General features: G+C 40.3%; 1 long non-coding RNA gene across 1 annotated transcript in view; it reads left to right on the forward strand.

Moving 5' to 3' along the window:
• The window catches only part of LOC102478333 (uncharacterized), a 145670-nt gene extending 118670 nt beyond the window's left edge, over window positions 1–27000 (forward strand). Inside the window, exons 3-4 of the long non-coding RNA XR_335465.2 lie at window positions 13138–13296; window positions 26878–27000. This is a non-coding gene — a long non-coding RNA (uncharacterized LOC102478333). The remainder of the gene's footprint in view (window positions 1–13137; window positions 13297–26877) is intronic.
• The last annotated feature ends 529 nt before the right edge of the window (window positions 27001–27529 follow it).

Genomic DNA, 27529 nt, shown 5'->3' on the forward strand with positions numbered 1-27529 from the left:
AAAAGTGGCATGATCGAATTAGCATCTCAGGACAGTTACAGGGTGGTCTCAGCACTATGTCTGTGCTAGGTACTCAGTCAACATTTCCAGGTAATGAAGAAAACTGAAATTAATCAGTTCTAAGTAAAGCCATTCTGGGTAATAAAGTTAACTTCTCTGAGTCAAGTTCCTAGCTCCAGGGTTGTACTAAGGATGAAATGAGGTGATACACACACACACACACACACACACACACACACATCATCCAAGAAGACAAGATAGATTATTAACACCTTGTCCTAAAAACAAATAGGAATGTGTTCAGTTTTACTTATTCTGAAGAATATAAAAACAATATTGACAGATAACCTGTAAAAAACACCTAAGGCAGCCTATGAGAGTATTATAGAAAAACACAAAGGGAAGAAGAGAAAGATAAGAGACACAGACAAAAAAAGCAAGGGGGTAGAGGGAAGGAGGGAAGGAAGGAGGAAGAGAGAAAGATGAGAACAAGATAGAGTTTAGAACCTCTAATACTTCTTCCACTTACATAAAAAAGTAAAAATAGATTAATATGTACCTATACACCTTAACTATGCTGTTATAATAAAAATAAGTAGACAGAGTATATACTATATAGCTGCTTCTTTAATCATTACTGGATATTAAACAAAACACTGGAATTACAAAACTTATTTGTCCATTGAGGCTGACCATAATCCTCACCCCTGAGTAACTGAATCAGAATTTTAATAAGAAATGTCAGGCCTAGAATTTTTTAGAAACATCTCTCCAGGGAACCAGCAGTTAGCGTAACGGCTATGTCGCTGGACTCCCACGTAGTCGACCGTGGTTCGCGTCCCGGACCCGGTGGCTTAAAACTCACGCCGGGCGCATGTGCGTGCGTGCCCAAGATCCCAAGAGGAGAATGGAGGAGAACAGATTGCGGCATGACCATCCCCCTGGAGGGTGATTTCTCACTTTCTGTCTCTATGTCTCTCTCTGTCTGTCTGGCGAGCGCACGTGCCCTATAGTGAAAACCTCTCCAAAAAAAAAAAACATCTCTTCAAATGATGACTACCCAGGTTTAAGAACTGCTGGACTCGGGACCAGCAGATGGCATAATGGTTACATTGCTGGACTACCACACAGTCAACTGTGGTTTGATCTGGACCTGGTGGCGTAAAACTCACACTGGGCATGTGTGCCTCATGCCCAAAATTCCAAGAGAAGAATGGAGGAGAAGGCATTGTAGCATGGCCATCTCCTGCTGGGGGGTGATTTTTCACTTTCTGTCTCTGTCTCTCTCTCTGTCTCTCCAACAAACACATGTGACCTATAGCAAAACTCTCTCTTAGAAAGAAAAGAAATCCTGTGTTAGCTACAGGATGACCATCTATCTCATCTGCTGGGACATCTCCAGAGCAATTATTACTATTCCTTGTCATCTTACAAAAATTTCTCAATAGGGGGACCAGCAGTTGGCATAATGGCTATGTCCCTGGACTCCCACGTAGTCAACCATGGTTCTAGTCCTGGACTTGGTGGCTTCAACTCACACCAGGCATGTGTGCATGCATGCCCAAGATCCCAAGAGGAGAATGGAGGAGAAGGGATTGCGGTGTGGCCATCCCCCCTGGGGAGGGGGGGTGATTTCTCACTTTCTGTCTCTCTGTGTCTCTCTGTCTTTTCTGGCTAGCACACAAGCCCTATAGCAAAAAACTCCCCCCCCAAAAAAAATAATAATTCTCAGTAGGGACATGAATAATGTGCTTTCCTACCTATATCTCACCTCCCTTGGTAGCATTTTCAGCAAAGGTGTGGGTGGCTTAATTCACTCCCATAAGGATGGCCTTGTACCATTACTTCCACTCCACAACTGAAGACAAGACTTAGAAACTGCCTTTTGAACTTAAATTCACATTAACATGTCAACAAATAGCCTGTATTTCCCTGAGTGTGGAATCTGATGAGTGGAGATGATAAACGTGTAACTTTAAAGTGAGAGAAAGAGAATGGAAAATCTGGGCATCTCAAAGAGAATTTCTTCGTTAGATAATCCAGTCAAACAAGAGAGCTGGAAATGAACATGGACTTGATTTTATCTGCCAGCTATTTTAAAATTTTTGCTTGTTTCTTCTTTATTTCTTTTTAGTTCCTAACTTCTAGACGAGTCAAAGTTTTAAAATCATTTCACAGTGATATAATATTGCAAGTCAGCTGCAGAGAAACTAATCAATATTCTCCCTTGAGTTAATATGTCATCCAGAATTGTGTTAACTTGGTCTAGTTTAATCCTGATCTTTTACCTGTAAAATAAGGACATGCAAAGATAAAGATAAGAATTCAAGCACTCTCAAAAGTTTTCATGTTATAAAAACATAAGAGATAATATTTTAGATCACAACCCTCCAATACGCCCCCATTTTATCTGCCATTACCTCCCTGGGGTATTCATCCTCATGATGGACCAGACATTTTGCCTCCCTCATCCAATCTGGACATATCCATTATCTTTATAGGGAGGCTTTACATAGAAAGCTTTTTTCAGTTAGTTGACTTTTAAATTAATATTTGAATTACAAAAGTTACAGGGTTCCCCCCCCCCAGGGAAAACAAGTCTTTACTGCATTTAAAACATAAACATCTCATGTCCACAAGCCAAGGACATAAATGTAGGAATTTCCAAACAAAACTGAGTGTAATTTTTTTTTGAGCAAAGATGTGAAGGAATAAATTGTCTCTTAAAAGAAAATACACATTCAGAAATGCTGTTTTACAGTACATAGGTTAGTATTATGAACATGGCCTATGTCGTAACTAGACATATATTCTTTTATTGGTTTTAACTAGATTTTAAAACCTAGTTTTCATTACTTTCAGTCCAAAATATGACTCTATTAACAAAGTTAGTAAGATAAGAAAATCACTTGCAAATTTTCTGAAATGTTTCTAGAATTCTAGTTAATAGACCAAACTTCATAAGCAATCGATCTCATTTACAAATTTCACCAATTGAACTGTCCTAATTTTAATCTACATTTATAAATATATATATTTGGTATTTATTTTTACATGCTTCAAGTGCTTGACAAGACAAATTTAACAACCATAGCATGCAAAACCTCTAGCACTTAAAGATCTCTTGTTGAAACTCTAATCAATCTTTTAAATCATAAATTATATTCTCTTAAACAGTCCAGCTCAGTTTATAAAAATATTCAATATCTCTATTATCTTTCAGCTTAAAATTATTAGTTAAAAATAGGTTACACATCTTATGTTGATTTCACAAAGACAATCTTTAAGAGTCAGGACATGCAAGATTCTCTTTAAATAACAAACATACTGGCCCTTTTTAGAGCAGCTTAATTTGGATAGATGGAATTTAGTAACCTCTAGCTGAGGCTGGATTCAACTAATCTCTTTACTGCCTGATTGAATTCTGCATTCTTTTCATGTCCTTTTTGTCCAACTTCACCCACAAAAGCTCCCATCTGTCTAAAAACTATCAGCCTTTCTTTGGTCCAAAATGTAACCAAATTATAGTTATTCCTTAAAGTTGATATATTAAAACCTAAAAATTCCTTCAAATTCACATATGCTAACTAGAATGGAAACTATATCACTGCTTTAATTCTCTTAATGCCACTGTCACCACACACTCATTGGTTTTGCTTTTTCAAGAAGAGGCACAACAAGGTAACAAGTGAGTCTCAATGTCTCTTAAGAACATTTTTTGTTGATATTTGTTTAAAATGCTCTGTGGAAAGAACACAGGCCTTTTTGTAAGCAGTTTGTAAAAGGCTCGTCTCCAAGGCAGTTATAAACTCAAGGCATTGCTAGGAGAATTCTGTTGTATGAAGATGGTTAGAGCTGGAAGGGATTTGATGACCATTTGTTCCAACCCCATGCTGTACAAAGAACACTGTACAAAGAGAGGGTGCAAAGGAGGGAGAAACTCCTTTATTTTTTCTATGTTCCAAGCACTATGCAAGTTAAGCTCCAATCAAGATGCACAAAGTGGCATTTGATCTTTTTTTTTCCACTCTTGGACTCATTGTAAACATCACCATGCTTCTCAAGCTCATTCCCTTACCCTGTGTCCTTATAGATTTTGCCTTTTCCCCCACCAAGTCTATAACAGTAATCCAACATTCACCACCTCAAATACCAAATGCAACCTCATATGTACCTAAATACCCATGGGCGAAAGCCAAATTTCAGTGGACATAAAAGTGAGTGGAGATGAGTCAGTAAAGACTTTTGCCAGAAATTTCAAGATGGGGAAGAAGCTGAGATAGGGTGCAGGGTCAAGGGAGGGATGGAGAATGGACAGAGTTGATAGGGAGAGATATAGGGCAGAGAGTAGAGCCCTGAAAAGAGGGCACAGGTTGAAGTGTTGATTTTGAAGAAAAGAGAGATCCTTTATTTTCTGAAACAGGAGGCGTGGAGGTAGGAATGGGCATAAATAGTTCTAAAGGTATAATGAGAACACTGTTGAGATGATCATGAGTGTGGAGGATCAGCCAGGAGGAGGTATGGATTGATGAGCATGGAAGAATCTGGCCTTTGGACACCTCCACAAGCTTACTAATTGGATATTGGGGAAGAGGGAATGAATGAGGTGGGAGAACCCTGGAGTTTGAGATTTCAGGATGGAGCAATCCTGAGTGATGACACAGCAGGGTAGGGCTGTTGAAATACTGGCATGGTAAAGCAGAGGCCAAGTGCAAAATGCTGGGGCTGAAACTGAAGATCAGAGGAGCTAACAGATCAGAAGGATCAGACTCCCAGGCACTGGAGTCACCAGCTAACAGTTGGTGGAATTTGGAAGAGAGAAAGGTCATGAGTCCGATCTCCAAATTGAATGTGAATGTCTGATCGGCAGATAGATGTGTGACAGGATGAGATAGGATAAGGTGTGAACCTCACAGCCAAAGGGAAGTTTATAATACATGAAAGGAGAATAATGAACTAGTAACAGCTTTGGGGAATAAGGAAGATATTAATTTATATCTCCCAACCTTGGCAGGGCAGAGGATAGGTGAGAATGAGCCCTCTTCACTTGAGGGGAATAAAAGAAAAGATGGAACCTTAGGGGAGACCAAGGTTTAAGCTGATGGCAGTAAAAAAGGAAAATCTTAGTAGAAGTGTTAAGGATAGAGGAAAAAGGGTTCCAGAAAGTACAGCTGAAAGGTAATGTAGAGAGAAGCAGAGAAGGGAGATGAAAACATCTTAGGATGATACTGTGTGGTAAGAAGAGACTATAGCAGTCTTTATCCAAGGCAATGGCAAAGGGTGAGAGGGACAGAAAGCAGAGACTTCTGGCCTCAACTTACTGGCTGTGTGACCTTGGGCAAGTCACTTGTCCTCTCTGTGCCTACTTGTTGCTCAATGAATATCATATTAGTATTTATCTCATAAGGTTCTTGTTGCTATGAGGATTAAATGTATTAATACATGTAGGGTACTCAGAAAAACAATCAACATCAAGTCAGTTCTGAAGAATCATTAGTTTTAAAATAAAAAAGATTTCCACTCTACACTTTCCCTCAAATGACAGACAACAAATTATATCAAACCCTGAAGAACATGCTTTTATTTTCTGTCCCACAAAAAAAATTTTAAAAACTGTCATAACTGTCAGAATAATTTATAAATTCTGTTTCTCACAATATCCTATGGCAATTAACCATTCTCTGCTCCTAGAAAGGAAGGAGAGAGAGATGAAGGAATTGTCTAAAGACAGTAAGAATCTAGGGCTAGAAATATAAAAGACAGTCAACAGAACAGTGTATCCAACTCAACAACAGAACATCAAATAATCCAATTAAGAGGTGGGTAAAGGAGTTTCATAGATATTTTTCTAAAGGTCTACCAATGACCAACAAGCACATGAAAAGATGTCCAGCATCACTAATCATCAGAGAAACGTATATCAAAATCACAATGGTATACCACCTCACACCCATTGGGATGGCTACTATTAAAAAAGAGAGAGAGAGAGAAATAACAGGTGTTGGTCAGGATGTGCAGCTATCATAGCCCTTGTACATTGTTGATGGGAACGTAGAATGTACAGCCACTATGGAAACAGTATGGCAATTCCTCGAAAAACTAAAATTAGTACTATATAATCTCTCTACCTGCAATCCCACTTCTGAGTAGACGTCTGAAAGAATTAGAAATTGAACAGACACTTGTACACTCGTGTTCATAACAGAACTATATCCAAGAGCTGGGAGGTGGAAACAACCCAGATGTCTGACTACAGATAAATGAATAAACAGAATGTGGCTTATACACACACTGGGACATTATGCACCCTTAAAAAAAGAATGAAATCCTGTCCCACACTACAATAGGGTGCAACTTGAGGACATTATACTAAGTAAAATAAGGCAGTAACAGACAACTGATAAATGTGTAATTTCCTCTTCTATTTCACTCTAGCATAGTCAGATTTATAGACACAGGATTTATAATGCTGGGGGCTGGGCAGGGGCAAAGGGGGAAAATGGGACACTCTGCAAAGTTGACCCACATGGAGAGGTTCCAGGCTACATCGGGAGACCTTCTGAGTATACCAGGCATGTACATGATCCACCTGGAGTTGGCTGGAGGTGAATCGCAGTGTCAAGACCCTGTTGTGTTATCTGTCTCTGTGCCCCTCTTACTCATGGAACAAATAAATAATAGGAAAGAAAGTATAATAGTGGTTACGAGGGGCTTTGGGAAAGGGGAGTCATTTAATAGTTATAGAGTTTCAGATTTGCAAGATGAAAAAGTTCTGTTTCACAACTATGTGAGTATGTTTTATACTACTTAACTGTTTACTTAAAAATAGGTAAAACAATATATTTTATGTTATGTAGATTTTACCACAATTAGGAAAAGGGCGGGGGGGAGTCATCTAGTGGGGCCAGCAGGTGGCCTGGTAGTTAAGGCAGCTGGATTCTCACATGGCCAGCTGCAGTTTGAGTCCCAAACCTGGTGGCTTGAGAGTCATGCTGGGTGTGTGTGCATGTGTACCCAGGGTCCTGAGAGGAGAATGGTGGAGAAGGGGTTGAGGCATGGTCATCCCCCCTGGGGAGTGATATCTTGCTTTCCCTCTCTCTGTCTCTCTCCTCTCTGGCGAGCACACACTCCCTATGGTGGAAAAAAAAAAAAAAAAACATCTGTCAAGAGTATCTCCTCCTTTCCTGCTTTACAGATGACCAAAGTGAAGCCTAGAGAAGGTAACTGACTCATCCTAGGTCACACAGTTCGTGGAGGCAGAATCAGGACCAGAACCTGGGACTCTGATCCCTACTGTAGGGTTCCTTCTATCACATTGTGTGCTCTATGTGAGATGCTGAGGTCATGGAGAAGATGACATCGTTGATTTATCAGTAGTGACAGTGACATTCCAATGAACCTGAAAGGGATCAAAATTCTACTCTGCCTCTAAATGCTCATGTGTCTGTGACCTTCCTCCCAATCTCATCAGGGTTATGCGGACAGCAGGCTTGGACAGGCCACACTGGAAACCTCAAGATCGTCTCAGTTTCTGAGTCTGAGGCAAGCTGGAAAGCAGATGAGAACAGCCTTTCTGTTCCTGCACTGGTCCCCCTATAATTTAGAAGTCCAGACAGTTACAGGAAAAACAATCAGAAAAACTCAGGGGCCCATTTAAAAAACAAACTTAGTGTGGGGTCTCTAATGTCCTGTGGGAGCTGCGAGTCAAAACTTGCTACTTGGAAACTGTTTCTCTCTCTCCTCTGAACTCAAGGAAGGAAGACTTTTTTCCTGTTCAGGAGTTTTCCTTTACCTCCTTATATTAAACTGTATAAAAGTGACAACAGGAAAAACTGGCCCCAGGTCAAGAAGCAGAGATTAAAAACCAGATCTCTATTTTTGTAAGGGTGATATGAATAGGTTGCTTTCTATTTTATATCAGAAACTTGTACTGTTTCCATGGAAACCATAAGCATGGCTGAGGCTGCCTTCAAGACCTCAGAACTGTTGGTGCTTGGGCGATTGGTGCCTTTGGCTTGGTGATTTCAGAGAGCTCCACAAATTTGAAAATATTAGAGCTGAAGCCACCCCAACCCTGCTCTTCCCATCTCCTTGACACACAGACACCTCATGCATACAACACCCCCTCTAAGCTCCGAAGGTGTTAGGAAAATCCTCCCTGCCTAAATATGTCCCGTGATGAAAAACTAAATAAAACATTTTGGCAAGGACATTTCTAAAGATCTTTCCACTCCAGAAATATTTTTTTTGTTTTCAGCAACCTTTCCGAGGCTGCACTACAATGCCTATAAAAAGCCTTCTGTGTTCCCCTAAACAGTCTTAATAAATCCTCAGGAAGGATGGAATAGAAGGGGGGGTCAGAGACCCAGAGCCCATGCCAGATGCCAAGGATGCCAGCTTGGCTTGGTGCACTGGTGGCAGTGCTCAGGATCCTGCCTCCTGCTCCTCCTTTTGGCATGATCTCTGCCCATATTCCTTCAGGGAATTGGCTGTGCTCCTGGCTTGTCTCGCCTGTGCGTCTGCTAGTTATCGAACAAAGGGTGAGATTACTTCCATGCCCAGTTTCCCAGATGCTCACTTGGCGCCAAGGATCAGCTGAATAGGAGGGAAGACCAGAAGCCCATTTGACAAGACCTGGCCGCGCTTGAGCTGTTGTTCCTACCACGAGATACACCTGTCATGTAAAAGCCAAAGAGCCTTTCAGGAAACATCAAGTGCCTCCTGTTTAGAGTGGATCCTAGGAAATGAGGACTTTCGTGAGACAGCACCAAGCATGAAAGCGGGAAGGAAAGTCAAGGGCCCTGACCTTCTGCAATATCTCTTCCTGTTGCACAGACAGGAGTCAGAAGATAAGAAGGCTTTGCTGCCTCTTGAAGCCCTTGCTGCCCCTCCTTCTTTCTTCCACTAGATGTATTTTCTCCAAACTTCAGGGACTAGCTTCAGAGTCTGAAACTCCAGCAGCTGGCCTCTGATGAAACTTTCCACCCCAAAATAACTACTGGCAAGATGTTTCTTTCTGAACAGAATCATGGATGGCTCTTGATTCATGGCTACATTCTGCAGACTAAAGTGATCTGCAGGGCAAGTACACATACTGCCCCTGAAGGTAGAAACTCCAGAGAGTTTCTTATAACCACCTCAACTACTCAGATGCCCAGAGGGCATTGAACTATCTCAGACTCTTCCAGCAGTTCTGCTCTCAGGAGCAAATTACAGTAGACTTTTAAAAATAATTCCTTGCCACTTTGTCTAAGAACATCAGAACTCCATATTTGAAGGAGGCTGGGGAAAAGGGTCCTCAGTGAATGAGTAGGTCCAGAGATTAGGGAGATTGGTTGAGGATAGGGGATCCTAGAGAAAGGAGAGGGCAAAGAAGAACATTGTCCTGGGGCAGGAGAGATGAAACCAAATATATGGCTATGGGAGGAGGAGAGGAGAAAGTGAAGGTTAGCTACCTGGAGAGGCCCAAAGAGGGAAGCATCCCCTAATGTAAGATGTATGTTTTAAGAACTAGAGAGGGAACATTCAGAGAACACTAAACGAGGGTGTTGAGTCTTTTTGCTGCCTACTACTTTGGAAGGAAGAAAAAGAAATTGCTTCCATGGTTATGTCATCCTCTTGATAAAGCTGAGTTGGAAAAAAATCAACTTGGTCTCTGATTAAGACATTTATTTTTTATAAAGCAACTTCAGACTTGTATGGATAAAGAGAAGTCACATAGTATTACAGCTCAGTTTTGACTTGGGAGTCTTCTGTACAGTATTTATGAACAAAATTTGAGAGTCAAGGATTTTGAAAAGAAAGGAAACTGATGTATTGAGCATCATGCTCTGCTCCAAACACTAGACAAGGGTCCTCAAGATCATTGTACTAGAGTATATTCAAGGGACCAGCAGTTAGTGTAATGGCTATGACGCTGGACTCCCACGTAGTCAACCACGGTTCGCGTCCTGGACCCGGTGGCTTAAAACTCACGCCGGGCATGTGTGCGTGCGCGCCCAAAATGCCGAGAGGAGAATGGAGGAGAAGGGATTGTGGCATGTGCGGCATGACCATCCCCCCTGGGGGGTGATTTCTCGCTTTCTGTCTCTCTGTCTCTCTCTGTCTTCCTGGCGACCGCACGTGCCCTATAGCAAAAAAACTCTCAAAAAAAAAAAAAAAAAAAGAGTATATTCAAGACCTTTGAATGCCAGATCTATACAAGCAGCTACTCAGAAATCTCCCCCATTCCCACCTGGATGTCTAAAGGCATCTCAAATTCATCCCAAATTGAGGTTCTGCTCTTTTCTGCTAAACCCTGTTCTAGCCAGTCTTCTGCTTTCCAGTTGACAGCAGCTTGATCCTTCCAGATGCCCAAGCCCAAGCCTTGGACTCTGCTGATTCCTCTACTGTTCTCATACTCCATGCCCAAGTTGACAAGAAATTCTGTTGTCTCTACCTTTAAAATGTAAAATGGAATATCTTTACTTCTGCCCACCATATACAGCCATCACCATGGTCCATGTCACCATCATGTCTCATTTGGATGATTACAATGTTCTCCTTGATTCTACCCTTGTCCCTGTGTATTCTCTATTCTCACCACAATATCTGGAGGAACCTTTTTAACTAGTCACATCTTGTCACTCCACTGCTCACAACTGACCAACAACTTCCCATTCTGCTCAGAGTGAAAACTCAAGTCCTTACAGTGCTACAAGGCCTCACCCATCTGACCACATTATCTCTCTGATACTGTCTGATGGTGCCTCTTAATTTTTTAATAACCTTTTTAAAGAATTATTTATTTAATTTTATTTTGCATTTCTTTATTTTCAGTTTTCTTTTATACGTTCAGTCACTATACATCACTTAACATATAAAGTGAATTTTCCGACATGAATCTCCTTCATATCAGGCCATTTGGGGATACTATACACATTATGATAAACAGATAATAATCCATTTCTGTGTCCCATAAATGTCTTGCCTCTCTATTTTTCTCTTTAATGTCTTTCCTCATACTCTCTTCCTTCTCCCCCCCTCTTCCCACTGTATCCAGTATCTATCACTATTTTTCATGTTTCTATATCCTCTAATGCCTCTTGTTAATTCTGCCCCAGCCTTACCAGCCTTGGTTTTTTCTTCAGCATGCCAGGTATATTTCTACATCAAGGCCTTTATGCTGACTATTCTGCCCAAAATCCTTTTTCCTAGATCTCACCTCTAGTCCCAAGTCTTTTCTAAAACATTAGTTGTTAAGACTTTACCAACTATCCTGCATATAATGACAAAACTTGGGGCCAGCAGGTGGGTGCTGGACTCCTACACGGCCAATCCTGGTTCTAGTCTCGGACCTGGCAGCTTGCTTTTTCATGCTCTCTCTCACTCACTCTTTTACTCTCTCTTGCTTTTGCTCTGTCACTCCCTGGTCAAATTAAAATAAATAAATAAACTTAAATAAAATCATTCTTTCGGGACAGTAGTTGGCATGATGTCTATGTCACTAGACTCCCATGTAGTCGACCACAGTTTGAGTCCCAGACCTGGTGGCTTAAATTCACACCGGGCACGTGTGCGTGCATGCCCAAGATCCTGAGAGGAGAATAGAGGAGAAGGGATTGTGGCGTGGCCATCCCCCCGGGTGGTGATTTCTCACTTTCTGTCTCTCTGTCTCTTTCTGTCTCTCTGATGAGCGCACACACCCTATAGCAAAAACCTCTCAAAAAATTTTTTTAATTAATAAAAAAATAATTCTTTTTAAAAAATAACGAAACTCTTTTCATATACACTATCTTTTTTTCCTGCTTTATCTGTTTTCTAGATCTCTAATACTGTAGCTGCACCTATTTTCTCCAGTTATCATGTCTCTCTAACATAGAATGCAAGCTCCATGAATTCAGAATTTCACTTACTACTGTATTCTTGTTTCCCATGATGCTAATTAACACATGATGAATGTGTGGTAAGAGTTCTATGTGTAAGTTTTCCCTTTACAAAAAAATCTACGAGTTGAGATTTACCTCGAGTCTACTCTTCATCCAGAGGCCCCATTCTAGCTAGTGATCTGTGCACTGAGCATGGTAAGCTGCCTGACCTGTGATCCAGGGCATTAGTTCATGCAGCCCAAAGACAATTCCTGATTTTCAGGCACTAGTTGGAAGATGAAGGAAAGATAAAAGGAAGCCAAGAGGAGTCAGTGTCAGGGATTTCACAGGGGACAAGAAGTTTCAGTTTGTTCCATGCAGCTTAGATTCTTTCAGACAGCCTTTGACTCTTGCCATTAGAAGTTGTGTGTGAAAAAAAAAAAAAGAAGTTGTGTGTGTGTGTACATGCATGTGTATGTGTGTGTGTGTGTGTGCAGAACTGACATCACCAAATTCAAGACAACCAAAATGCAATCTTACCTTTACCAGGAGAAACATCCTGGGGAAAAAGATGGCATTTAGAATAGTCATGAGAGAAAGCAGTATAGCTCCTGAGTTTGAATGACAGGAGAATCTAAAAATAACTTGCTATATTCAGAGATGACTTGGTTGCTGTTTATTTTACATTAAAAATAAATACATGGCTTAGGAGGCAGAGGTGAGGCTAGCTATGATACTTCTGTCTGTTAATATCCTGCTTTTCTTCCTGAGAACACATAATACCTTTCAGGATGGCCTGTTTTGGTTCTGGTTTATGAAAATACTTGATCTTGACCTTCCCAGCAGGGCAAGGACTTTTCCAAGCCCAACCACTCATTATTTTTTAGCCTACTCCTCTTTATAACCAAAGGTACATCTTTCTCTGGTAGTGAGTAAAGATGAATAAAATGATTTACGGAGCACCTATTATGTGCCAGATACTTTACACTTCATTCCCAAAACTTGAAAGCTATATCATTATCCCTACTTTAAAGATGAAAAAGTCAAGCCTCAAAGATATTAAGTGGCTTTCATAAGGTCACCCAGCTAACCAAGACTTGAACTCAGGACTATTGAACTCCAAAGACTTTGCTTCAACTATACAGTGTTACTTTTTTCCTACAGTAGGTGGCAGATGGGTGCAAGCTGAGCATGGGTATTAATTATGAATTGGCCTCATTTATAAGCCCCTAACCAGCAAAATATATAATACACAATTTCTATACCTTTAGATTTGTTTTCTTTCTTCAAGGAAAGAACACTCAAAAGGTGAGAATAACACAAGACAGAGTTTGGTGATGAACCTAAATGATTGGTTAAGGCCCAAAGAAGTCAGACTTGATCCAATTTTCTAAGTGTCAATTCCAACATCATCTTCTAACCAACCCTGAAAAGGCACTCCATCTGTAAGGTAAGGATAATTGTTCAATTTTTCCCTTATAACTTTTTACAACCTTCAACATCTCTAGCAATGAAAAGTTATGACATGTATGATTCCTGAGTAATCTATTGGGATGCTAACAGTTGCTAGGTAATAGAAACCCAAACAAAGAGGCTTTAAAAATGAGAATATTTATTATCTCATCCATCCAGAAGTGTACATATAGGGCTGTTTTAGAGTTGATGATCTCAGTTCTATGACAGTATGTGTACACAGGTTTCTCCCGTGTTAGCTCTTTACCATCCTCTGTATAATGGCTTGTTACAAGGCAGGCTTTTATAATGGCCCCGAGATTGCAATCCCAAATCCAAACAACCTGCAGATGACAACCTCAAGAAGGTAGAAAGGACCTAGGTCCCTACAACCCTGTCCCAGGTCCCTTTTTAGAAGCAAGATAATATATCTATCATTCTGGACCCAGTATGAATGTGCAGGAGCCACCTGGCAATATATACTTTTCCTGATACAGAGGCACAGAATGACAAAGCATGTTAATATTCCATTGTTCAAAGCAAATTCCATGGCAAACCCAAAGTCAAGGAGCAGGGACATACGCTGTGTCTATGATGGAACTATGACAAGAATATAGATGTATATATATTACTGCAGAACATGAAGAACTAGGATCAAGAATTCAAACTACCCCTGTGGTTATATAATTACTGAGCTTCACTTCATTGTGCTTTCCAAATATTGCACATTTTTTACAAATTGAATGTTTGTGGCAATCCTGTATCAGTCAATTCCATTAGCATCATTTTTTATAGCATATATTCACTTTGTGTCTCTGTTTCACAATAATAAACTTTTCATTATTATTATATATGTTATGGTGCCCTGTGATCAGTGATCTTTGATGTTACCTTTGTAATTGTTTTGGGTTCTCATGATCAGTACCCATGTAAGATTGTGTACTTACTTAATCAACACATGTTATATGTTCTGTCAGCTCCACTGCCCAGAAGTTCCCCTGTCAATCTTCCTCTCCATGGGTCTTCCAATTCTCTGGGACAGAAAAGTATTCAAATTAGGTCATCTGATAATCCTACAATGGACTATAACTATTCAAGTGAATGGAAGAGTATACATCTCTAACTTTAAATCAAGGGCTAGAAATGACTGGCTTAGTAGGGAAGGTATGTCCAAAGCTCAGACAGACTCAAAGGTAGGCCTCTTTAACCAAACATTAGTCAAGTTGTGAATGCAAAGGGAAAGTTCTTGAGGGACATTTAAAGTGATACTCCAGTGAACACACAAAATGAGAAGAAAGCAAACAGTCTTATCACTGGTATAAATGCGTGGTATATATAAAAGATCAAACCAGCCACAGCATTTCCTCGAGACAAAGTCTAATCCAGAACAAGGTCCTAACTCTCTTCAATTCTATGACAGCTGTAAGGTGAGGAAGCTGTTGAAGGAAAGTATGAAGTTATCAGAGATTGATTCATGAGGTTTAAAGAATGAATCTGTCTCCGAAACAAAAGTGAAAGGCAAAGAAACAAATGCTGATGTGGAAGCTATAGCAAGTTATCCAAAAGATCTAGCTAAAGTCATCGATGAAGGTAGCCACACTAACAACAGATCTTCAGTGTAGATGTAACAGCCTTCTACTCTATTAGAAGAAAATACCATCTAGGATTTTCATAACTAGAGAAGAGAAATCAATGCCTGGCTTCAAAACTTCAAAGGACAGACTGACTATCTTGTTAGGGGCTAATGCAGCTGCTGACTTGAAGTTGAGGCCAATGTTTATTTACCATTGTGAATACCTTAGGGCCATAATAATTATGCCAAATCACTCTGTCTGTGCTCTATAAGTGAAACCACAAAACCTGGATGATAGAACATGTTTATAACATGGTTTACCAAATATATTATGCCTATTGTTAAAACCTACTGCTTAGAGAAAAATAATCCTTTCAAAATATTATTGTTCACTGACAGTGTGCCTGGTCACCCAAGAGCTCTGATACAGGTGTACAGAGAGATTAATGTTGCTTTCATGTCCACTAACACAACATTCATTCTGCAGCCCGTGGAGGGGGAATAATATTGAACAAGAAATAATTTCAACTGTTAAGAATTATTATTTAATAAATATATTTTGTAAAACTATAGCTGCCATGGGTAATGATTCCTCTGATGGATCTGAACAAAGTTAATTGAAAACCCTCTGGAAAGGATTCACCACTCTAGATACCATTGAAAAACATTTGTGATTTCAGGGAAGGGGTCAAAACATCAACACTAACAGGTGTTTAGAATTTAATTCCAGTCCTCATGGATGCCTTGGAGGGATTCAGGACTTCAGTGGAGAAGTAATAGCAGATGTGGTAAAAATAGCAAGAAAATTATAATTAGAAGTGGAGCTTTCTGGGCCAGCTGGTGGCATGGTGGTTAAGGCAGCTTGATCCTACACAGCCAATTGTGTAGTTCAAGTCCCAAACCCAGAGCTTAAGAGACACACTGGGTACATGTAAGTGCATACCCCAAATCTCAAAAGGAGAATAGAGGAGGGGGCATGACCATCTCCCATAGGGGATGATTTCTCACATTCCCTCTCTCTAGTGAGTGCATATGTCTTCTTGCTAATTTTAAAATTTTAAAAAAAGAAAAGAAAGAAGTGGAGCTTGAAAATATGACTGAATTGCTATAATCACATGATAAGACCTAAGTGGATGAGAAGTTACTTTTTATGAATGAACAAAATAATTGGTTTCCTGAGATGGAATCTATTCTTGGTCAAAATACCATGAACATTGTTTAAATGACAACAGAAGATTTAGAATACTATGTAAACTTAGTTAATAAACCAGCAGCAGAATTAGAGAAGATTGGTTCCATTTTTGAAAGTTCTACAGCATCACAAGCTACAGAGAAACCTTTTTTTCTTTTTCTTTCTTATTTTTTTTTAATTTAGCCAGAGGTTATATGCACTTACTGGAAAGAGAGAAAGCAAGAGAAGCAAAGTGAGAAAGCACACCCCCAGCCCATGGGAATTGTTGTGCCACAATTCCTTCTCTTCCGTTCTCATTTTAGAATTTTGGGCACACATGTACACATGCCCAGCATGTTTCTCAAGCTTCCAGGTCCAGGACTCAAACTGCATGTTCAGCCATGAAGGATCCAGCTGCATTAACCACCATGCTACCAGCTGGACCCAGAGAAATATTCTGTGAAAGGAAGAGATCATTGATAAGGCGAACTGTTGTCTTATTTTAGGAAATTCCACAGCCATCCCAGCCTTCACCCTGACCCGTCAGCAGTGATCAATTTCGAGGCAGGATCCTCCATGAGCACAGAAGTTTATGATTCACTGGAGACTCAGATAACTGTTAGGATTTTTTTTAGCCATATTTTTAAATTAAAGTATGCACTTTTTGGGACCAGCAATTAGCGTAAAGGCTATGTCGCTGGATTCCCATGTAGTCGACTGCTGTTCGCGTCCCGGACCCGGTGGCTTAAAACTCACACCAGATGCGTGTGCATGTGTTCCCAAGAGGAGAATGGAGGAGAAGGGATTGCAGCGTGGCCATCCCCCTGGGGGGTGATTTCTCGCTTTCTGTCTCTCTGTCTGTCTGGCGAGTGCACTCGCCCTATAGCAAAAACCTCTTAAAAAAAAAAGGTATGTACTTTTTTAGACATAATACTATTGAACACTTAATAGACTACAGTACAGTGTAAATTTAACTTCTTTTGCTCTGGAAACCCAAAATTTTATGTGATTCCCTTTATTACAATATTCACTTTATTGCAGTGATCTGAGGTACAGTCATATTAGGTAGAATCTTGTGAAATTATCATCTTTTAGGTACAAAATAGTCAAATACTAATTATCTTATATGACTTAATATCATAGCATCAATATTAGCAGAATAATAGCTACACTTTTGTTTACCAGCTGTTGCTCTGCTCTCTGGAAAGCAGACCAAACAGGTAACACCCTTTAAAAAACACAGAAATGGCTTATTACCTGTTGCTGATGACATATATAGTATTCTCTACTGGACAGGTCTGAAGTGTATTTCATGCTGGGTAAATTCTCTTTACAATCTAAATGATGTATAGCAATTGAATGTATAAATAATAAATAAATAACACATTTCCTGGGGCCAGCAGGTGTAGTGGTAGTTGAGGTGCTGGACTACAAGTTGGCCAACCACGACTGGAGTCCCAGACCAAATAGTTTGAAAATCATGATGGGTATATGTGCATGCATGCCCAAAATCCTGAAAGGAGAGTGGAGGAGAAGGGATTGTGGCATGGCCATTCCCCCTGGGGGTGATATCTCACATTCCCCCTTTGTATCTTTGTCTTTCTTGGGCAAGCACATGCACCCTATGGCAAAAACCATAAGTAAATAAATAAATAAAGTACAAAGCACACAGTAAGTGAAAATATGTAATCGTCAGTCTCTGAAATATTAATTTGGTTCTTTTAACGTAGTCATGCTCCATTTAACCAAGCATTTACTAGCGTTTAAGGATTATGTGAAAACAAAATTTCAAAGCTGAGTCCACATAACATTTTTTCCTAGAGAGTCAGAAGTACTGTGGCATCATAGGAGGATTATTACTTTTAAGGAGAGTTTCAATTGCATTTTGAGTTTTGATGTTATTGTTCAAACTGAGTAAACTTCCTCTCCAATAGAATCATACTAACAGTGTATCCTAATCAAAATTTTCTAGTTTGGGGACCAGCAGGTGGCGTGGTGGTTAAGGTGCTGGAAATTACCAAATGACAGACCACGGTTCGAGTTCCAGCCCTGGCGACTTCCTTTCTCCCTTTCCCTTTCTCTCTCTCTCTGGTCATATTAAAATAAATGAATGAATAAATAAAATTAAATAAATGATAATTTAAAAAAAAATTTCCAGTTTGTTATCCCCTCACACCTTTTTCTCTTCACCTGATGTATATGCTCATAAACCCAATTTCCCTCCTTCCACTTAGTTCATCCCCATTTCTTTGGAATTTCTGTTACCTAGCTGACCTCTAGTCACCCTTTACACTCCTACTCCCACCCTCATGTGGGCTCCCAATATGCTCGCCCATAATATTCTGTGTATATCTATAATGTAGGACTTCATATATTGTAACAAAAATATGTAAATATACATCTACTTCTCTCCCTAGATGAAGTTCTTTGAATTCAAAGACTAAGTTTTTATTTATTTTTGCATCCTTAGTACTCAGCCTAGTACTTGGCAAATAGCCCAGGCAACAAATATTTAGCAAAGAAAGGGGAGTGTTTTTGTCAGAAAAGATGAAATACAATCCCAATAACAAGAAAATATATCTTATTTCTTGCTCATGCAAAATCTGAAGTGCATGTCTCCTCCAAGTTATAAGTCAGGGATCCAGCCATTGTTTGTCTTCAGACACTGCCATCTTCAAACATGTGGCCTCTAAGGAAATTGCAAAAGGAAAAAGGGCCTGATAAAGGCATAGTAGATACTTACCATCTTACTCCAGAAGTGACACAGATGACTCCTGTCCCCATTCCATTGGCCAAAAGTAGTCAGATGGTCCCACAAAGACAAAAAGGTAGGCCTGGTTGGGCAACAATTCTACAAAATGGAAGGGAACATGAATCTTTGTTGGTCAGCTAGCTAGCTCTACTACAGGGAGATGAGAAGAAGAAAGGTAAGAAAGAAGGAAGGGAGGGATTTAATGTCTAACTATATAAACACTACCTTTTAAGTGCTGTGCAAAGAATTCTTCTCAATTTTCCTTCCACTTAAAAACTAGATATAAAATAAAAGCAAAAAGCTAGATGTAGAAAATAGCTGAATTGTAATAAACTCAGACAGAACATAATAAAAATGAAAATAAAAATAAGGTCATTGGAGATTCATGCCTTAAACATAGTAAAGACAAAGGAAAGTTTCAAAGGTAAGAGAAATGAGTGGTTGTATATCTGTGGAGCTCCATGACTTAACTTGAGAGAGGAAGGGAAAAGAAGAGAATATTGAGACTGTGCCAGATTGGATGGCTCTAAAAAGAGGCTTATGGGGATGCTAAGAGAAGCATTATCCAGGGATACACCCTACTCTAAAGAAGACTTTAGGTCTTCAGAGTGAAAAGCCAATCAAAGGAACCTGGGGCAGGGGTAGAGAAGGACATGGTTAAGTAACAAGGGATCATACTCATTAGTATTTGGGAGTGGATGGAGAGGAGGCGGTTATTGCTCATGGAAAAAGCAATCATATTCCAGGAGATTGTACATAATGAGAAGGTCTTGAATGGTAGGCCAGGGGTTTACAAAGAGAAGGGTAAAAGCATCTGTGGTAGACACTGATAGCTGCTCACCAAAACCCATTTCCTCTTTTCCCTGAGTTCATAGCCTTCCTAGTAGTTTAGCACTATCACATGAATAGAATATGAACAGAAAAGATAATAATATATGCCACTTTCAGAACTGACTTATGAAATTCTCCTACCTGTTATCGTCCATGCTTCTTCAACATTCACCAGCTCAATGCAAATAAAAAGTCCTGTATTTTGGTGAAGCCACATATGAAGAAGCCTGGGTCTTTGATGACTAAATGGATGATAGTCTACTTTCCTAGTTGAACACTTACTAAGACTGTTACATGAACAAGAAATTACTTTCTACCATATGATGGACACTGTGGTCCACCACCCAGAACATATTTCAGTGAAAAACTTCCTGCCTCAGTTGAGGAGGGATGTTAGCAAAGAGTCCTATACCACTTAGGGTTCTCTAAGGAAATAACACTAATAGGATATGTATGGATAAATGAGAAGGGAGTTATTGGGGAACTGGATCACAGAATTATGCCAGGTTAGAATTCCCACAACAGGCCGCCTATAAGCTGGAGCCCTAGGATACTGGTAGTGTGGATCAGACCAAGTCTGAAGTCTCTGAGGCAGGGAAGCCAGTGATGTAACTCAGAGTCAGGCTAAAAGACTCAGAACCTGGGAGGGCAACTTGTGTAAATCCTGGAGTCTAAAGGCAGACAAGCCTTAAGAAGGAAATGCAGTCATAGTAGAGGACAGGGACCCGATCATCTGAGTCCTTACAACAATTTTGGTGAGTGTTTATTGAGCATTTACTGTATGTCAGATATTATTCGAAGTAATTTGTATGTGTTAGAGATGTCATCATCACAACAATTATATAATGAAATACTATTATTATCCCCACTTTGTAGATGAGGAAACTGTGGCCCAGAGAGCTTATGAAACTCTCCTGATGAAATCTACCTGACAAGGATGGAGCTTATATTTGAATCCAGCCATTTTGATTTTAGAGTGTGGGTTCACAACCACTTTGTTATATGGCCAGCCATACTGTGATCAAATATTTAACAGTAACAGGATGTCAAGAGGGCTTTAAGTAGGGGGTGGCAAGACCTATTTTATATTTTTGAGATGTTTCCATTGGTTTCTACATGGAGTGAAGGAATGACAGACAGATCAGCTGGAGGCCATTATAAGGCTCTAGCTGAGAGAGAATGATAGTGTGGATGAGAGAGGTGATGGTGAAGAGAGGAAGAAAAATACCTTTGGAATATCTTTTAGAAACAGATATGCTGACATTTTGGATGTGGAGGTCAGGGAAGGTGAGGAACTCAGGCTCACTTTCAGATTTTTGACTTGAATACCTTGTCGAATAGAAAAGACGTTTACTGAGTTAAGGAAAAACAGATGATCTGCATTGGCTTTTTCTAATTTTCATAACAGAATACTCATTTTTTGTTTAAAAACACTTCTTTCTTATGGGTTATAGTCAGGCCAAGCAGCGAAACATGACCTGAGATAGTCCAATAAAATATCCCCTCCCTGAGATGGGACTCAAGTGAAAGACAAAAAAACAACACTTCTAGAGGCAGCCTCCCAGCAAGTTTTTTCCTTTACAAGACATTTGCTGTGCTTCCTAGTTCCCAGGTCAAAGACTTCAGCCTCCCATTAATTCTGTGTGTCTCAAAACCTTTCAGTACTTTCCCTCTGCCAATAACAGTTCTTCTTGCTTGTAACCAAAGAAAGTACAGGTTTGAGATAGGATGAGAGTGTGGTGCTCATAATAAAGAGATATGTGTAAGTTAGAGATACCCATGAGCCATGTCAAGGAGGCTTTTGGCTAGATGAACCTAGAATTCAGGGACAAGATCTAGATTGGAAAGAAACACATTTAGGAGTCTTCAACAAATAGATAGTAAAGTCACGTAGGGGGAAATATCTCGTGTCATTTGCTAAAAGGATTCTTATTTTCTTTCAGGGGAACGCTCAACTTTTTGGCTAGTAACTATGATGGGGTTGTTAATCAATGTGCAAAGCTCATCCCAGATAAGTAGGAAAGAGGAGGTCTCAAGCTGAGCATCAGCACATGCTATCTACCTGGTTACAACGGTGTTAAGGGATTACAAATGACTCTAATCATTTCAGTAAGAATCAGCCAATGGATATGCACCAGGGAGAGACAGAGAGATAGAGAAATGTGGAAAGTGAGAAATCGTCCCCCAGGGGAAATGACTGTGCAACATTCCCTTCTCATACATTCTCCTCCTGGGATTTTGGGCACAAATGCTCACACACCCAGCATGATTTCCAAGCCTCCAGGTCTAAGATTTGAACCATGATCAAGCATGTGGGAGTTCAGCCCCTTAACCATCACTCCACCTGCTGACCCAAGCCAATAAACTGTTTATTTTTGTTTGTGTGTATGTGTATTTTTTTAGAGGTTCTTGCCTTAGGGTCCATACACACACCAGAAAGAGAGTGACAGAGACAGTGAGAGGTAAAGTGAGAAATCATTCCCTCCCCCACCCCCCACCCTGCATTCACCCAGCATGAGTTTCAAGCCACTGGGTCCCAGACTCAAACTATGGTCAACCATGTGGGAGTCCAGCAACGTAACCGCTACGCCAGCTGCTGGTCCCAACAGTAGACTTTTTTGAGAGGTTTATGCCTCAGGGTGTGTGCACTCACTAGAAAGCCAGAGAGAGACAGAGAGAAAGTGAGAAATCACCCTTTAGGGGGATGGCCATACCACAATCCCTTCTCCTCCATTCTCTCAGGATTTGGGACACTCAACGCACAACACACACACTTGAGTTTTGTTTTTGTTTTTTGGACAGGTTTTTGCTATAGAGCACGTGCGCTCGCCAGAAAGAGAGAGAAAGAGGGACAGAAAGCGAGAAATTACCCCCCCTCCCCCAGAGGGGATGGCCATGCCGCAATCACTTCTCCTCTATTCTCCTCTTAGGATCCTGCACACACACACACACGCTCTCGCGCCCAGCGTGAGTCTAAGCCACTGGGTCCGGGACTCCAACTACATGGGAATCCAGCAATGTAACCATTATGCCATCTGCTAGTCTCCAAGAGACTTTAGATAGAGCAATCAGAAGTTTTCTTTTCTGCAGGTTTGCTAAACTGGTACAACACAAGCTTGGTGCTACTAGGGCCATATTTTTTTAAAACCACCGCTCTCACGCCCAGCGTGAGTCTAAGCCACTGGGTCCGGGACTCCAACTACATGGGAATCCAGCAATGTAACCATTATGCCATCTGCTAGTCTCCAAGAGACTTTAGATAGAGCAATCAGAAGTTTTCTTTTCTGCAGGTTTGCTAAACTGGTACAACACAAGCTTGGTGCTACTAGGGCCATATTTTTTTAAAACCACCTTGAGGCCAAGGTAGCAAAAAATTTTTTTCTAATTATTTAATTCTCATGAGAATGAGGCCAATAGATCAAAACAATGAGAATGAGGTCAACATTTCAGGAAAAAAAGATGCATTTAACAGGGGGAGAGCAGCAAAAGGCTGATACAGCATTGAGGCCCATGATGCTGTCTGCCCTGGAGCTAACTTCATGATTATGTGAGTCAATGAGCTCCCATTTTTTGCTTCAGATAGTTAAGTTTCTCTTACTTTAACCAAGTGGTCCTGACAAATATGAATGGCATTTAAATGAGTGAAATCACAGAGGAGGAAAACAGAGCTGAGACACAAAACACTATGGTAATTAAAGATCCAGTAATTAGGTTTGATTTTTTCTTGTCTTTGATGACAAATAGAACTAGAAAGATAATGTAATTCATTGTGCCTCAGAAATAAAGTCTGTTGGCAAAATATTGATCATTTTTAAATGGGTAGCAGATATAAAAGGGGACTTTATGTTTACAAATTCTCCAATTAAAAATCCTACTCATGGCTTAGTGCTGGCACATCATTCCTGTGTTCAAAGACCAGTCTCTTACTGATGGAGGGCACCATGACTGCTAGATGATGCCATCCAAGATCGCTATAGCTACCTGCCTCTCCTTGGCATGCAGTGTTCTGATGCACTAGAATTCAGGGGGTTAGGCGGAGACAAATCAAACATGTACAACTGTTTATAAATATGCATGAGTCTTTTGTGGCTTGATTGGTAGGAGTCAGGGGGGAGCTTGGACTCTGTCTTGGTCAGCTCCTGAATTCACTTTGGATGAGACAGGTTAAGGTCTGCCAACCAGCCCTCCCCACCATTCCTAACAATAGCCAGACTGGCATCTTTGGCTCCCAGAAGGGATTGTTCTGGCTCCCATTTCAACAGCAGGCTCTGCACCAAAATGATAATTTGAGCAAATTGTACAGTGTTATAAGTGGTGGGATAATGAGTTTAACCCAATATGGAGTGTCAAGACAGCCGGCAGTTCTGGAGTGAGTGCAGGAGTGAAGCTCGTAATTGTAGAAATGAACAAATGGCAGCACTTTAGACACAGTCAGCTTGGGAGTCTGCCCTTTTCACTGGACAGAAGAAATCAAAGAGAAATTCTCCCCTTTTGTAACATAGGAAAGAAAATGTAGGTTTACTTTAGGGCCAGCAGGTGGCGTGAAGGTTAGGCTCTGAATCCCACATGGCTAACTGTGTGGTTCCAGTCCTAGACCTGGTAGCTGAAAAATCATACTAGGCATGTGTGCCTGAGTGCCCAAAATCTCAATAGGAAATTAGAAGAGATGGGACTCCTGTGTGGCCTTCCCCTCTCATGGGTGATTTCTCACTTTCCCTCTCTCTCCCCCTCTCTTTCTTTCTAGTGAGAACACTTGACCTGTAGCAAATAAATAAGTAAATAGATATAAAATAAATAAAAACTAAAAAGGAAAGAAAATGGAGATTTCAAGTTATCTTATTCTGGGTTGGTAGACTATAAGACATATTCAGAGCCTTCCATCTAGCCCATACTTTGAATACTATCATTGACTTTGTACACAAAACCCATTGGCAAACAGCCTAATGAAGCCCTTAGGTACTCAGGCTCAGGAGTCAGACAGCCTGGGTTCACATCCTGGGCTCTCCACTTGCTTCCTTAATGTTTCTGTAGCTCATTTTCCTCACCTGTAACAAGAGAATGACGATGAATCTAGAAGCATTATGCTAAGTGAAATAAGCCAGACACAAAAGGACCAATATTGCATGATTCCACTTATCCCCAAGCCCTTAGAATAGACAAATTCAGAGACAGAAAGTAGTATGAAGGTTCCTGAGGTCTAAGGTAAGTGGAAAGAAAATGAAGTATTGTTATTTAATGAGTTTAGAGTTTCTGTTAAGAGATGTAGAGAAAGTTCTGGCAATGGATAGAGATAATAGCTGCACCACATTGTGAATATGCTTAATGCCACGAACTATACACTTAAAATAGACAGAATGAAAAAATGAAATGCACACAATGGTAAATTGTGTTATATGTATTTTATCATAATTTAAAAAGTAAGGTTATTACTACAAACACAAGGTTGGCAAAGAAGTTATACTCAAGAGAATTGTTGTTGTGTGATGCAATACATAAAGTTTAAAAACATACAACAATCACCACTGGTGTTGGAAATGAAGTTATTGGTTACCATTGACAGTGATATAGACTGGAAACTGATTTGAGGGGGTGGAGGGTATACTAGAAATGTTCTCTTTCATCTTGTGGGGCCTGGCTTCCTGAGTGTTGTTTTCATGAAAATCATTGTGTGCACACTTCTGTATGTATTGTAGACGTTAATAAAAAGTACCCCTTCTCCCTACAGAAAAGGTGACAATGACAATAAAATTTTCTTCAGAGGGCTATTTCAGTATTCAGAGAGTTAAAGGACACTTAGAACAGTGCTTGGCACTTGGGGGTCCCTAAGATGCTAGTTCCTTTAGAAAGCTTTTCAGCTTGGACCAGCCCGGTGGCTTGGGAGCTAAGTGATGCTGGATCCCACATGGCCCGGTGGCTTGAAAAACACATTGGCCCAGCACATGCATGCATGTCCAAAATCCTGACAGGTTGGAGGAATGGAGGAGAGGGGATTGTAGTGTGACCACATCCCACTGGGGGTTGCTTTCTCCCTCTCCCACTCTCTCTTTCTGTCTTTCTCTGACAAGTACATTCACCATCTGGAAAGAGAAATTTTTTTTAAATTATATTTTTGTCTATCCCCCGTGTTTCAAGATACTTCACATTTGCTCCTCCAATTCCCCTCATTGCTTGGCTTGTTCCTTCACCAAACATCACAGCTCCTGCCCAGCAGGCCTTTCTACTCAGTTCTGGGGAAATTCCCACTGCCCCTGAAGGCCTAATCATGGTGATGGTGCTCCAAAATTACTAACCTAAAAATGCTGCAATTGGTTCAGCTGACCAAGCTGAACCAATTAGATTCTCTCAGCTGAGAATTTAGATAGAGTTCCAGAAACTGAGTGATTAAACCAGTGGAGACCTCAGGAACTATAAGATCATACTGACATAGAGCAAGAGTCAGTGCTATGCCTACTCAAAGCCACTGCAAGCTGAAGCTACTGTCGGGCAGCCATAGAAATAGTTTTACAGAGGAAAAGGAATAGATACAAAATATCATTTATTAATTTTTTTTAAAGTTTTCTCTAAGGAGTGTGTACTCACAAGTAAGAGACAGGGCGAGAGAGGAAAAGCAAAAAAGCATTCCCCACCCCAGGGGGGATGGCCTGCCACAATCCTTTCTCCTCTGCTCTCTTCTTGAGGTTTTGGGCACACATACCCACACTCCTGGCATGTTTTTCAAGTCATTGACCAGGAACTCAACTGTGCAGTTGGCCACACACAATCCAGCTGCTTTTGATCACCCCAGCACCGGCTGGCCCTATTAATTTATTTTAATTGCCAGAGAGCTTGTTTTCTTGGCAGAGAAAGACAGAGATAGGAGAGAGAGAGAGAGGAGAAAGCACTACCCAGTGGGACATGTGCACACCACCATCTCTTTTCCTTCATTTCTCCATCCTATCAGGATTTGGGTCGTGCATGCACGTGGCATGTTTTTCAAGCCATCAGGGTCAGGACTGAAACCACAATCAGCCATGGAGGTTCTGGCTCCCTTAACCATTGAGCCGTAGAGTTTGCCCCTTTTATCAATGTTTTAAAGACATTACGGTATTCAGGGGGAAAAAATGTGTTGTAACAATATACAATCTAATGTAAAACTAACAATCCAGCTTTCTAACTATTGAAAAACTGCAAAAACTACTGAAAAATTGCATTTTGAAGCCCTCAGAAATATTTTCTACCAAAATAATATGAATTCGATTGTATCTATTTACAGCCCCAGATCAAAGGTACTCACATGCCTGGCATCCTCAGGAGAGTTTCCAGAGGCAAATCCAGAATGTCTCCATGATGGGTCAGCCTTGCAGAACATTATGTTTTACTGCTAGGCTACATCTAGCCCCAAATTCTGTAAAAAAAATAAAATTAAAAAAAAAATAAGACAACCTTTATTTGGATTTTTTTTAATCCTAAAAAGTTGAATAAGTCCAAAAATAAAATCAAAGAAATTGACTTTCAATATGAATGAAAGGCACAATATCAGTGTGGTTGGAAACATGGGATGGGGTCAGATAGTTCTGAATTGGAATTCTGGCTCCACCCCTTAGCTAAAGGGTGAATTACTGAAACTCTCTGGTCTTCTCTTTGCTTATTTGTAAAATAAAGCTTATTGAATTACCCACGATACTATGAGACAAGTGATAAGGAAGGCGCCATCTTGAAAAGGTCTTAGTAATATCTCAGTAAAAAGAAGTCAAGAGAAGATATTTTATAGAGTTTAGAGACTTGGATTCCATTGACTTCAAGCAGGTCTTTCAAGGAGGAAACTGACTGGAATTGCTCTGAGATTAGGATGTAATCTTAGCCCATTGTGGATCAAGCAAGGTGAGCATCTCAAAGCACACCTTGATGAGTAAACTATAGTTTGA

The sequence above is a fragment of the Tupaia chinensis genome, unplaced genomic scaffold (genome assembly GCF_000334495.1).
Source record: "Tupaia chinensis unplaced genomic scaffold, TupChi_1.0 Scaffold000423_1, whole genome shotgun sequence".
Classification (NCBI taxonomy): domain Eukaryota; kingdom Metazoa; phylum Chordata; class Mammalia; order Scandentia; family Tupaiidae; genus Tupaia; species Tupaia belangeri.